Source organism: Chaetodon trifascialis, chromosome 14, assembly GCF_039877785.1.
Source record: "Chaetodon trifascialis isolate fChaTrf1 chromosome 14, fChaTrf1.hap1, whole genome shotgun sequence".
NCBI lineage: Eukaryota > Metazoa > Chordata > Actinopteri > Chaetodontiformes > Chaetodontidae > Chaetodon > Chaetodon trifascialis.
The window spans coordinates 6137689-6152227 of NC_092069.1; the positions used below are offsets into that span (position 1 = coordinate 6137689).

General features: G+C 43.1%; 1 protein-coding gene across 1 annotated transcript in view; it reads right to left on the reverse strand.

Moving 5' to 3' along the window:
- bach2a (BTB and CNC homology 1, basic leucine zipper transcription factor 2a) overlaps positions 1-6967 on the reverse strand; it is a 45210-nt gene extending 38243 nt beyond the window's left edge. Inside the window, exon 1 of the mRNA XM_070979177.1 lies at positions 6677-6967. The gene's annotated coding sequence lies outside the window, so the exon portion shown is untranslated. The remainder of the gene's footprint in view (positions 1-6676) is intronic.
- Between the last annotated feature and the right edge of the window lie 7572 nt (positions 6968-14539).

The following is a 14539-nucleotide window of genomic DNA, read 5'->3' on the forward strand; positions in this document are numbered from 1 at the left end:
CTGTTCATAACAACTATACGGGCGTTTAGGCTTAAATTTATGTCTAATCTTGGACCTGGCTGCTTTAAGCAACAGCTAGCCACTAGGTTTCAGCAACCGGGCTTGATTCAGCCTGCTTCAACTACACCCACGCTCCACCCCTTTGCCCATTTTTGGATTAGCCAGCAGTTTGGTGGAGTCAGGCCGTGCCAAGATGGCGATGGCCAGAGTCACTGAGCTTCACAAGGGCAGTTCAGAAACCTATGCCTGGCCTCATGAAGACTACGTCCATGTTTTCTACGGTCTACGGTCAAGACAGAAACCTCCACTTCACACCAACCACACACCTATTGTTCAGAATGACACTGCTGAGCTAAAGGTGATAAAAATGTGAAGAGGGAGTGTGCAGAGCAGAAAAAATTATGAAGAGCAAGGAAGAGGAAGGTATGGACATTAAAAAAGAAAGATGGAAACACAGAGTGATAGAGAAAGAGATCCAGAAGACATTCTGAATCTAGTTTCCTCTGTCTGCCCTCGAGCTGTGCTACGCCTCCTGGGACAGTGTGTACTTATCACCTTCACACAGTCTCTCTCTCTCTCTCTCTCTCTCTCTCTCTCCCTCTCTCACACACACACACACACACACACACACACACACACACACACACACACACACACACACACACACACACACACACACACACACACACACACACACACACAGTCTGCCCTTGATCGGTTCCTTTCACCTGCACACACACGCGCGCACGCACACACACTGCTGTGAGTGTGAATTATGTATCAGTTTTACACAAACAGTCTTCAGATGGTCTCAGACAGACAGAAGCAGAGAAGAAGAAAAACAGGGAGGAAGACAACGAGCCCTCTTCATTATTGAACTGTGATTGTTGTGGTTTAGCAAATCAAACGCTACATGCTGTCATGGAAACTGTCTCACGATAATGCAGCGGTGACCTGTCCTTTTTCATGCCGTGTTCATACACATGCTGCTGTGATGTTTGATGGGATGCAGGTCGCTTTTACATCACTTCATTCATCCAGCCGGTCAAGGTTAGTCCATCTGCTCCCTAGTGGTCACTGTAAGGCATGACACACACTGATCCAGGGTCAGTCACACAATGCCTCCGTGCCATCCTGCTTTTATATGGAAGGTGCTTTGCATCTATGACACCGCGCCTCCTTGTTCCTCATGTGCCCTGTTTCCTGATTAATGCAGACTCAGCGTGTCCTTCATGTTTACCTGTTGTTTGGATAAATTCAGCATAAAGTACATTTCCAGACTCTCTCTGTTAGAACTACTTTTACCACTCTGCTGAGAACACTTTGCTCTTTTTCGTATCTTTTGAAACACGCTTTTCATTCACTGCTTCTCCCATTTGACAATTCATGTTCCAGCTGCTGTAAAGCTAATGTCAATACCTCAACACCTAACAGCTGTCTTCACATTAAAAACCTTCTAGCTTTTCCTGGTGGACTTTTAATATGAAAATCTGCAGGAATAGTAGACTTAAGCTGATGATACTTTAACCCTTGACAATTTTGAAAGAACCTGTACTTTTACTTTTTCATATCAGATTTTTCTATTTTGATTTCTATTTTCCAAAATGTTCTCTTTTAAATATGTTCTGAACGACATAATTTTCCACACTGCAGTGAGTAGGCTGAATTAAAAAAGTGGAAATTCAGTCCACTCCCATCAATGTAGAAGAACCTGGATGACGACAGGGCTCTGTGTTTGATTTGGGAGGTTTGGCTTAAAAGACTCTCAAAGAGATGTTCCTGGCAGAAAGAGAAAGCATTGTTTTTTTTCCCTTTAAAAGCTTAAAAGAAGAGATTTCTTGACTTCAAGATTAGTTTTTCACAAAGCCTTACTTGTGTGTAATACCTAAATTGGGCAATAAGTAAGACACTGTTCCAGGCTCTTCACTGTGCTGCTGAGGAAAAGCAGAATGTACAGAAAACTGAAGCTCGCTCGGTCCTGTGCTTCACTTCACTTCACTTCACACTGTTGTCATGTGTGTGTGTACGCACACAATAAAAAGTGCATACAGGGGACATAAAGGAATAGAGCAAACACTGACACATAGTACAGACATTTGTGAAGCACGCACACACACATCCCTCAGTGAGAATGTCCTCTGATGACGGCGTGAGGATGAAAATAGACTGTGGGTACGACAAGTACTCGCTAGTGTGTTCAACCCCTTTAAAACAGTGACATCACCCTAACGATTAACATTTCTTAAGATTTTGGGGTATTTTGACAGGAAGGATGAGGAAAAGGTGATAACTCGCAACAAAGGTTCTTTGTTAGACTGCAGATATACCGAGCGAACATATGAAAAGACACCGTTTTCACCGTCTGCTTTCACACAGGCTCTGTTTGCCAATTATGCTTACCTAAGGCTGTTAACCTACTGTAAAGGTGGTTACAAAGATGATCAGACATGCAGACTCAGACCTTCTAAAAAGAAAAAAGCATACTCACAGTACCAAAACTGACAATCTGACTGGAAGGCCTGCTTTAAACAGTGACTGGTCAGGTGTGCAAAGGTGTGAAAAAGCACAGAGTTCCAAACATGCTCCATATTCTTCTCTTCACGTTCCTCTCGTTCCTAGTTTCATGTTCATGGCTCGCCTACAGCTGTGTTGTCAGTGATGGAGGCGGTGTGCCTCTTATGCTCCAAAACAGATGTGGACAGCAGGTCCGCGAGCAGATCCGTATAATGTGCATAGGTATGGCACACGTGTAGTTGAAGCACACGGACGTTTGCAGACATAAGCAAAGCAAAATGAATGTCAGAGTTTTGCAGGTCCTCCTACAACCCTGATTGCAAAAAGGATGGCATGCTGTGTAAAACAGAAATAAAAGCGAATGTGGTCATTTGCTAATCCTTTTTGACATATACTCAACTGAAAACAGCACAAAAGACAATAGTTTTACATCTTCTGAGTCTGTTTGGATCAGCTGCCGCTTTCATTTTGTAATCCTGCCTTTATCTAAACTGCACTGTGTTTCCTGTCTTCAAACATGCTCTAGTCATTTTCTTTAAATCATCCTTAAACCACATTTATTCAGTCACATCACACCACCGAAATGTGGAAAAGAACTGACTTTTATTTATTTTACTTGAGTAGATTCTTGGAGAAAGATTTCTTTTTTGCGGGTTTCATACATAAACATCTTTCTGCACCACAGTCCGCCCACCTATCCTGCATTTCAGTCCACAGCACGATATCTCAACAACTACTGGCCAGCTGCCATGAAGCTTGGTAGAGATTCATGGTCCCCAGAGGAGAATTCCAAATGACCCCATAGTTGTTCATCCTGAACCATCTGGTCATAAATTCCACTTCAGCAACAGAGAAAATATATATGCATGCATATACTCATAGTCTTCACTATGCGTCCAAATAATCTGGTGATTCTCAATTTTGGGCTCAATTTTGTCTCTAAAGCCACAGTCAATTAAGCACACACAATATCTCTTAGTTATTCCCAGTCATTTCAAATTAAATGTACTAAGTGCTGTTTTTTGTTTATTCTTACATTGGTGGCATGTATGGCAGTATCAGGAGTGACAGGGAGGTACTGTCGGTGCTCCTATTTGTATCCATGTTCACACTGGTTTGCTTTAGAGTTCTGCTTAAGAGAAACTTAAAGGGGCGTTCCTGCAGCTTGCACCTCCACACAGTTCAGGGACTTGCAAGAGACAATGTTTCAGAAAATACTGTCAAAATCTCTACAGTAGAGGCCAAGACTTAAAGTCCCCAGTGTGGGTCTGAACATATCTGGTCTGACTCTCCTAGTCCACACCCCCAGTTAGTAACACGGGTTCACAAATAAAGTTATAGTCTCCAAGCCCAGGAAGAGATAACCCTTATGACATCATTGGGGTTACTTTCTCAGACTTGACGAAGCTCCACAGAAGACATTATGTAATGTCATTGCTTTAGCGCGACGGGCAGTATCGCAGGGCAGGAATTATCCCACAGCCAAACGGCCCGTCCGAGGATGACCCAGCGTGCGGCTGGAATGTCCCTTCTCCCACACAGCCAGCTAGGCATGGCCTGTCTTGAACTGGTTGATGTGCTCTTAAAAGAAAGTTGCGGATTTCCTCATTTAAAACTACATGCAATGCAAATAAACAAACTCATGTTTCCCAGCGTCTCCATCATCATGCTGGACATCAACAGTCACACAAGATTTCACCCGGTCCATAAAAAGAAACAGCTACCCTGCCAGCTAACAATTAACGTTTTGTGTTAAGCACAAGTGAGATCTGACTTAACACTTATCTGTGTACGGCATTCAGTAATATTTGATTTCCAGTGATGTTAATAGGTATGCGCCCTGCGTTAAAATCCAAAAGAATGACGCTACATGAAGTATTAGCATTGTTGTGAGCCACTGAGTCATTATGAGTAATTGGATCGGTTAATGGTTTACAGCATTATAATGTGTGTTTGTATTGACAACTGACAGTGGCTCATCAGGCTAATTATCAGCTTTGTGTGCATGTTCTTAAAATACTTTCCTAAATATGATGTGTTTGATGTTCTTATTGTTGACTCCTGATGAAACTTGAAAGCTCAGAACTCTTTTTTTGGCTTCCCTTCTATAAGTAACATTAATATTGACATTTCGCTGTGCGTCTGCAGTGTATTTACAGATTTGTGATTTTTCATATTTAATTATCAGACATATTTTCAACACACCCTTGCGTCCCTGGGACTCACAACATTAAAGACCTACAAGCCCTACATTTTGGCAACAATGCCTCAATAAATTTGTAAGTATCAAAGTGGCCTTGCCCTAAATATGACTTCATTCTGGACATCACAAGTCAACTGACGTGATGTATAAAATCAGGGTGTCTCTTTAAAGCTGCAGTGTGGAATTTCTGTCTCCCCCCTCTGGTAGTGGGAGTAATTACACAAACACTGCTGACATATTGATGATAAGCTCCGCCATATTCCTAGCTGCTGTAGCCTACGCTGTAGCTATGGTTGCTCCGCTCCGCAGCTCTGGCAAGCCATTCATTGGTTGACAAAAAAAAACACATCACTGGCGGTGCAGCTTGGCGGGAACGCCACCACAGACCCAAATTTAAAAACTCTGAAAAACAGAGAGATTTACCCGGCGGTGACAGGCTTAATCAGAATTGTGTGAACTCATTTGGCAAAGGCTTGAACGGAACGGACATTTGATTACATGTTCAATTCCGGCACCGCACCTTTAACTTTCCTGTATTTTCAGTGAATGGTCCCTTTAAGTTATGAATATAAGAAGACAAATGAGAGCGTAATGTGGACAGAAAAGCAGGAATGTCTCAGTCCTCTTTGCTCAAGATAACTCGTCTGCAGCACAAGTGGTGGTGGTAAATATTTAATTGTCCTCAGTCACCTCTCATCCGCTCCATTCAGCTGAATTGCATTTAAACCATGACAGACAGACACCCATTATAACCCAGAACTGAAAATACTCTGATGTTGCCGTTTTCCTGTTCGAGGAGAAACAGAAGATGGTAGAGGGGAGAGAGGGGCTTCGTAGGAAGGATAACAAAGAGCTAATCTGTTCACAACAAGGCTTGATCACAATGGCTTCAAGAAGTCATACAAACAGCCACTAACTCCTCTCATATGTAGGCACAGATTGAAGGTGTTAAATGAAAATCTAACTGTTCCTTGATACATTTATTCAACCTGTCCTGAAAAGAAGACCTCACTGATTCATACTGTATTTTAGACCTTTAAGGTCGCGATTTGTCTTTTAGGTGAAGGCCAGTGGCACAGCTAATAGTGACGCATAAATTCTCCTAGTTTGAGCAGAATTTAAGATAAAATGCATATAAAAGCAGGAATTTCTCCTTTATTCCGACGTAGGTGTTTACTGAAGCGATTGCTCAGCGTCTGAGGGCGGGAATAAGGGGGGTGGGAGGCTGGCTCCTTTGTCCCTCAGCAGCTCCCTTCCTCCCCCAGCGTGACAGGAGCGCGAGCCCCGACCGTGGCAGCGTTTGTCTCCCGTGCAAAACATGTGCCCTCCGTTTATTCCTCCAAAGATAGATGTCAGGGAAAGGGTTATACAAGTGGGATGTTGCTGGCTAATAAATGGCGAGCTTACTGATATAAAGACCGACAACTTCCTTGTAGAATGAACGGACGCGCGCGGTCTCTCCTTCTGACACCGCGCGCGGGGCTGGTCGGCACCGTGGCCGTATCACTGTCAATGCTACTGTCACTATCCGTGCTTTCAAATGACGTGAACTGTGTTTGCCCTTTTGCGGCGGTTTTTGAAAAGTTAGCGTCGGCAAAACAAACAACCTAACGTGAGCTTAAACAGCCCGAATACACAGACACACTTCGGCAGGGCTGTGCGTAATACCGAGGCGAAGACCAACACGTTTTTGAGGGAAACACACATCGGCACAACACCTAGCTAAAACGTGCCGCCGACCACACCATCCCAGCTAACACCCCGGCGTCTAAACCAACTCAGGTAGGACACACAGCGCGGTGAACGCAGCATGTCTACAACACAAACAAGTGAGGAGCGCCGGAGCGAGCAGACAGATTAGTAGAGGCAAATCCAAGGCTGACAAGGGGCTCTGCTTTATCCAGGCGTAGTAAAGCCCAGCGCTTGCTTATCATCCCGGTAACGCGCGGACCGACTTACCCGTTTTTCCTGCTCGTCTGCGTTCAGCTCGTCAGAAACAACAGTGAGTCCACATCGTGTTTTATCTCCGCAGCGCTCCTTCAGCCAGACCCGCTGCCGTTACTGGACCGGAGGCATCAGTCGGTGTGTGGCAGCCGAGTCTCCCGTGTGTGTGTGAGTGTTAGGCTGAAACGCCTTTTCTCCTCTAGGAGCTGCATTGTTGACATTGGCTTCCTGACGTCATGCTGGCCCTCATTCACAACAACGGCCAAGCCCCCCTGCTCTTACGAGGATGAACCCCCCGCCTCGCCTTGACGAGAAGCAGCCGAGGTGTTCCGTAAATTGCCGCTCTCTGTCATCAAATGCTGGACTACTACACATTTTATCACACATGTAGGCATTTCAGCAGACACATACATTTCCGGATGATGTGTTATTGAAGTGCACAATAACCTATGGGAGATTACTTTTCAATTGATCAATGAATCGTCCATAAAATGTCAGGAAAAAGTAGAAAATACCAATGAGAATTTCCCAGAGCCCGAGGTGACATAATGAAATGCCTTGTTTTGTCCAAACAGCAGACTAAAACCCAAGATATGCACTTATTATTGTTATCATCAAGAAACACCAGATGCATTTTTGCCTGAAAACTGGCTGAAATTATTAACAGATGATTAAAACAGTTGCTGATTAATCTTATTGACTATAAATTCTTGACATTGAAGCATTTGATTACAACAAGCAAAATAACTTAATCAAAACTGTGACATGAATCTATTTTGAAGATCTTTAAAGCACCCTCAAGGACACCTAGCTGGAAACTAGAACCTTGAAAGCTCTTCAGAAATGTCTGACATCCCTCTTGGAGGCCTCGGCAGGTCCACAAGGACCCCCAGAACACAAACACAACAAATCCATGAAAGGGGACTCATTCTGAAGTTTTTCTCCTCTCCTGTAGTCTCATTTTAAATGTTTCTACCAGTCAGAATTTTTTCTATGAATTAATCACATAGCCAAAAGCAGTAGTAGGGGTGCATAGGATCATGGATCCTGGTTGGCCATGCCTCAGGAAAACGCTTTGCCCACTAACACTGAAAAAGCTTCACAGAGGTGCAGACTGTCTGCTTCTTCTCATGTCAGGCATTTTGACATGTGACAGGAGGACAGGCATTGGCCAATGATGTCTGAATTCCATTTCGCTGCTTCTGTTCCAGGGTCCTGTATCATTCACGCTGACTCACTGTCACACTGTCGCTTGAATAGAACAGAGCAATCATCAGTGTTATTAGTAACACCCAAGCTTTTCCTGCTGTGACAAATAAAATGGTATGGAAAAGCCCTTTGGCTCAACACACTGTAACAAAGAAAACTTGAACAAAACATCTTTATCAGTTTGACAACACATGTGCTGCAAATACTCACAACACAGCCAGACACCAAAGGATGCTGGAAGTAGCACAGAAGACAATGAATTTGTTTCCATGGGACATGAAAAAGTGATGAACTCAGCTGGGATACAATGGCTGTATTCAGAACCACCCACTACATACTACAAACGTTGGTACTGTTTTTCATTGTAGTATTCAGGATGAAATTGTTAAATTGGTTTTATTTGCAGTATGTGAAGCCAGGCTTGGCAAGTTTCTGGTTTTGGAAAGCACAAGTAAACAATAACACGGCGAATGACAAACCACCACTACTATATAGCATCCCCTTCTGCTCTAAGAAAGTTCTAAATCATAACTTAAGTTTCTGAATTATAAAAGTGTTTTTTCTTATGAGAGATTGGTGACGTTTATCTGACGAAAGGGACCAGATTCACCAGTGTTTCATTGCAAATGCAGTGCGAGTTAGAGCTCGTCCTCCTGGTGTTTCCATTGCTTTGGAAGCACAGCGTTATTCTTCTTATCCCTGGTTCAGTTAAACTGGCTGTCTTTTAATAAAACGTTTTAATTGATGGTGTTTTGGTTCATGTTAATGCCCACGCTGGTTTTATCATATTGTGAACATTCCCCTCTTGGCAATAGCTCTATAAGTTCAATAAAAGTTCAAAAATCAGTGCAATGACAGACAACAGCAGCATGAAAAATAAAAATGTCTTTATGTTTAGGGTCTTTTGCTGCAGTCTGCTGTGTTGGCTGCAGTGGTCTGTGGGGTAAGAGGGGTCTGTGAGCGTGCAGTGGCGTTGCTAGGGTCTCTTGAGGCTCCAAGGAAGAAATCCATGGGGCCCCCACCCCACCTGTGCACGCTGCAAAAATTTGGTTTTTGCACACATAAATGTACAATTTCTGGGACATTTGAGATGAATACTGAAAAAAATAGATCAGTGGTTCTCAAAGTGAGGTCCAGGGACCAACAGAGGTCCCTGAAAGCCCAGGCCTATCAATAATTGTTGTTGTAAATAAGTGGCCAGGGTCCCCTTAGTGGCCCGGGGGCTCCAGCAAATGCCTGGCTTGCCTGTCCACAGTCCCCGCCCCTGTGAGCATGATTGGTCAGCTGGTTAGCTAGCAGCTACCTGCACAGGTGCTAATGGAGCTTCTCAACTCCAAACATGATGGAACACTTCCTCACCAATTTTTGTAAAACTTCCAATATTTGCGACAATCATGGTCCCAAGAGGATGAACCATCAACACCATGAGCACCATCGGAAGCTCAAATTTTCATTTTGTCCAATGCTTTGGTTTATGTCTGAATAACTGCAAAACCAGTGAAATTCTCATCAGTAGCTTCTGTGTTTAATGCAAATAAGCTCATGTTAGCATGCTAACACAAGAATCTAAAATGATGAACAAGTTTTGCAAGATTACCTGGCAAGCATCAGTTTGCAGCCATCACTAGCATAAGATCAGCATCCAAAGAGTGTCAGGGCTCCAAACATTTGGGAAAAACTGGGACCTGTACTGCGATGCAAGGTCAACATACCCAGGATATCTTTTAGTTATCAGATCTTACTCCAACAGCCGCAATCTAAGCAGTCACACGATGACAGTGGTTATCAGCTCAGTAAGGCAACCCAGGTTTTCCCAATTTTACCATGAGCACATTCACGTTTAAGGTGCAGTACAGTATATAAGAAATCATAAACATGTAGTTATGCATATTTTACAAATGAAGAGCAAACTATGATATTAGATGAATATGAAGAAGTTCAACACATAATATAGACTGTGTGAAAGCACAAGTTACACATAGGTGCCCCATCATTAGGGTACAGGTACATTTAACTATAATTACATTTATGTATTCCATTAAATTAGTGTGTTGCTTAGATGTATTATTCTGGTATGACAATTAGCCCTTTTCTTTCAGCTACAATGCTGGCAGGGTCAAACAGATGTAAATAATAAACCTAAAAACATAATTTAAAGTGCTATGGCTTACTTTCATATGTTACAAGTGCAAGGCTTTAGTGCTTCAATCAGTCTGTTATTGGATGAAATCAGTACACAAAGGCTAAACCTAAAAAAATCAAGGAAAGGCAAGGGGCTTTGCCGCCATTTAAGAGACCCTCTCATCATCTGTGCACCAAGCTCCATGAGATCTTCTACAAATGGTGATGCCATTTTCCAAGAGAATTAATTGGTCAGTAGGTGGTGCTTTTATACATGTTGATCTGTTATATCAAGTTTGTGGCGATGTACCTCAGTGAGAAATAAAGCATCCATCACTGGCCCAACTTAGCCACAGAAAGACACCTTTAAAACCACCAAATCCATGAAATATATTAACATAAAGACATACAAACAACCAAGATACCAAATCAAGGCTGACCCAGACCAGACCAGCAGGATCCACACCAGCAGCCTCAGGAGCTTTCAGCCATCAGATGTAGCATACCTGGGCAGAGCGAGAGGGGACGGGAGAGGAAGAGGGACAGACAGCACAGGGAACACACAGCTGTAACAAACCTGAAGTTACCTCACTCACCCCAAATCCTGCTCCAGACTCTGGTCTTCTATCTGACAACGGGGAAAAAAAACTCACAAGGTTCAGGTTTGACTCAACTGTGTAGTACCTGAGTCACTCAGCATTTTTTTTAACTCTAACCAGCAAATGTTGATTTTGATTTGTTTCATTTCTTTCATTTTTTCCTGCTAATGAATTTAAACAATTAAGAATAATATGTTGAGCTATGCAATGCCATAATCAGGTAGTTACTGAACTCACAAGACATGTAAATTTTATTAAAATCAGACTGTGACACCAAGACGAATGAATGGGATCAAGTTCAGAGTAATTCCTGCTTGAATGAAAATCAAATCACAACCGGCTTTGCAGTGTGCTGAGGCCATTCTGAACAGGACAGTAGGTACGATATGGTTTCTAATACGGAGTGTAATCCTGCAGGAGCTGGCAGAGCTGTTACGTTTTATCAGTTTGCCACAGACAGGCACCTCTTGGGCCTCATTCTGAGCGGCTGGATTCAGATCAGCCCACACTCTCAATGTCAAGATGTTATAAATAGCCAGAACTGATTTGTACAGCTCCTCTGGCAGCTAACATCAGCTCAGCGGGGGACGTGATGTTCTCAGGGATGGATCCATGGGTAGCCTGATAGGGGTGGAACGACAAAGAAAAGACAGCTGGTAGCAGCATCCTGAAGGCGCACATGCACCTCAGAGGACGCTCTGTATTTCTTGATACAGAGAAATGATTCGTGTTAGCATGAGTTAACTTGAAGCTGCTATTGTCAATGACAACACAACAGTATCATCCCTTGACTCCCCTCACTTCATTGTTGATAAGCTGCATTTTTACTACAAGGTGCTCAAATTGTGGAGCTCAGGTTAGTCGTTACTGGTTGAGTTGGTGCTCCCATTCCCCGCTCTTCTTGTCCACCTTTCAAAGCGTTCTTGAGCAAGACACTGACCATCACACTGCTCCCAGTCTATGAGCATGAGAAGTGTCAGCCAAATGGCCGCTTTAAAATCCATAGGATTAGCCGCCTCTTTTTCTATATTTAGCCCGTTTGTGCCTCTTAGCTCTGGTTCCTACATAAAGTAGATTTCATAATCTACTGATCATAAAGTAATTTCCAAAACAGCTGACCAAAATGTTCCTCAAACAGGAGGAAATAATGAATTTGCTGGGGATTATTGTCAGGTTAATTCACATTTGGTGCTCTGGTGAGTATTCCTGGCAGCACAGCCAGTGTAGGTGGGATTGAGGTGTTCATGATAATAAAGGAACACGCTAACATGCAACAATGTAGCTCCTTGATGTGTTTTTAAGTGTTTCTAGACAATAATGGAACTCTATGTCACAGAGGAACATGACCTATCAAGCTTTAGATACACACATAATACTTGCTGGAGAATCAGTTCCCAAACTGATGGCTCGGTGGTAACACTGTTGCCTCACAGCTAGAAGGTCCCCGGTTAAAATACCGATGTGGGCGCTGGGGGCATGTCCTCCACCATGCCTTTGGTGCCTGCTGCTTGAGGAAGAATAAGGGGCCTTTCTGTGTGGAGTTTGCATGTTCTCCCCGTGTTCACCTGGGGTATCCTCCATAAAAATACCCCCACTAAAAACATGCAAGAAGATCACCACCTGACCAATGGTGACAAATGAGAGTTGGGTCCCTGGGCACTGGTCGACTGGCAGCCCACCGCTCCTGGTCTGCCGTGGAGGAAGGATTGACCGTGCATGGGTCAAAAAGCAGGAAAGAATTTCACAATTGCATGGCGTGTACAGTTTCCCTCCTCAACTATGCATGTTGTGTGTAATGTGACAAATAAAGGAATTCCTAACCTTAAACTGCCCCGTCTCTCTGAGGACCCTGTAGCCACTCATCATGGTCTCTGTTGTGGCCCTGCAGTGGTGGAACAGATTCTCTGCTGTGGTCAGGACCACAGAGCCACTGCTCATTTTCCACCACAAGCCGGAAACCACCTTTTCAGACGACACTCAGTTCTTCAAAATGAACAAAAACTAGGTACTTGTACTGTAGCACTTTAGGTTGTGTGCGTGAGAGGCATCTTCTTACAATTTTTGATAACATCCAGCTAATGGATGGATCTAATGGATTTTAAATCATTTTGGTCAAAAGAATAATGACAGTGTCTTCATCATGGCAGGACTGGGTACAGTAGACTAATCGATTTAAATGTCATTTAAGAAACAGAAAGTGAAACTCATGCACCAACTCAATTTGGGGGAATAAACATGGGTTGCAGGCAAAGATCTGGATAATCTTCAATAATTTTGTGCGATGCAACCTTGTCCAGCAGCCACCTCTGATGGTAATGATGGAAAATGAATGGGCACTTTCAGCTGTAAAAGCGTAAGTTAAACAAGATACATTACTGTGATGGACACACTCAAGCAAGTATTTTACACTTGACTAATACATGGTCCATCAAACAGCGATGCCCCGGGCCAGTAATTCGGTACTGGCCTCTATTAACCCCCAGTCTCACCCCCCCCCCCCCGGACATTGTGCAATGTTTGCACATTTTCTATACCAGATTGAGTGTATGACAGATGATCATAGATCTTCATCAGCACGCTGTCACTACCTCAGATTATGGAAAACAACTAAATATCTGACTATATTTAACGTTGATGACATTGAAAACATAATTTATTTAATTCACTAAAATTAAACAATAACAAAAAAAAGTTCTCCATCTTATCTTAATGTACATAAACCTGTGCTGTAGCTTTTAACGCATGAGCAGTGACCCGTGGTAAGGACCCCACCAGCATCGAAGACGACCAGAATGATGGTTCATGCGTCAAGCTAATTAGTTATCTAGCCTGCAACGAATGCTTATGCGTTTGAGTGGTTGTTCAGAGTCAGTGGCTCTGGTGTTGCAGACTGTGATAGAACACAGACGCTTTAGATAAATGTGGTTTAAATGAAGCAATTTAATTGGCTGTATGGAAATCAGCTCTGCATCTAGTTACATAGACAGAGAACTAATGCCTCTGGAAAAATAAAGAAATAAATTCGACCTGTTCGACCATGCAGCTCAAGCAGAGAATCCGGTGTGTTTATGGGGTGGTGGAATAGTTTGGGAAACCCCGCCCACCACACCTCTCAGATTTGGGGTTGTGTCCAACCATTCTGCGACTTTCCAAAAGAAAATGATGTTTTATGTCCAACTTGCTTTACCATAGTGTAGGAGTGCTGCAGACATGCCGAGCTCAATGAAACGGTCTAACAGCGCGAAGTGACAGATCCAGCACATCCAGCACACACTTGTGTTTTCTCTTCAACTTTAAAAGGTAAATGATATCTGAGTGTGACATTCATAACAGAGGGTTCAAATTCAGTTCAACCTATCATCCGGGAGCTTTCTCTCTCTCTCTCACTGTGTGTGTGTGTGTGTGTGTGTGTGTGTGTGTGTGTGTGTGTGTGTAAAAGCAAATTACCACAGAGCATGTCAAACTGTTGTTGAAGGGAGTACTGGGATCTATAAAAACCACTGCATTGCTATGGAAACAGTAGCCTTGCGTTTGAGTGAATCTGGTCCTTCACTGAAACCAGACACACACCTCCAGTGGAAATGACTGCTCACATCAATAACCTGCTGTACTGTGGCTGGTGCCGATGAAAAGGGCTTTGGGGACAAATTGTTTCACCTCATTTGTTTTTCAATTTACCCACAAATCAAAGCAATACTCCCAACTTATCCTCAACCAATTGTATCTTCTTAAATGGTCTGTTTAAAGATGTTAATTTAACTGAGCATGAAATTAGAGAAGTTGATAATACATATTTTTGGATGCTCGGTTTTCGAGTCATTGGATCCATCTGTTACTGTCTAACTGCAGCATCCATGCTTTTCCATGTATTCTTGTAATTTGATTTGAAGTGTTAGTGATTTACAGTCGTTCACTGTACCTGTACGTCATGCATTTTTTCCTCTCTAGG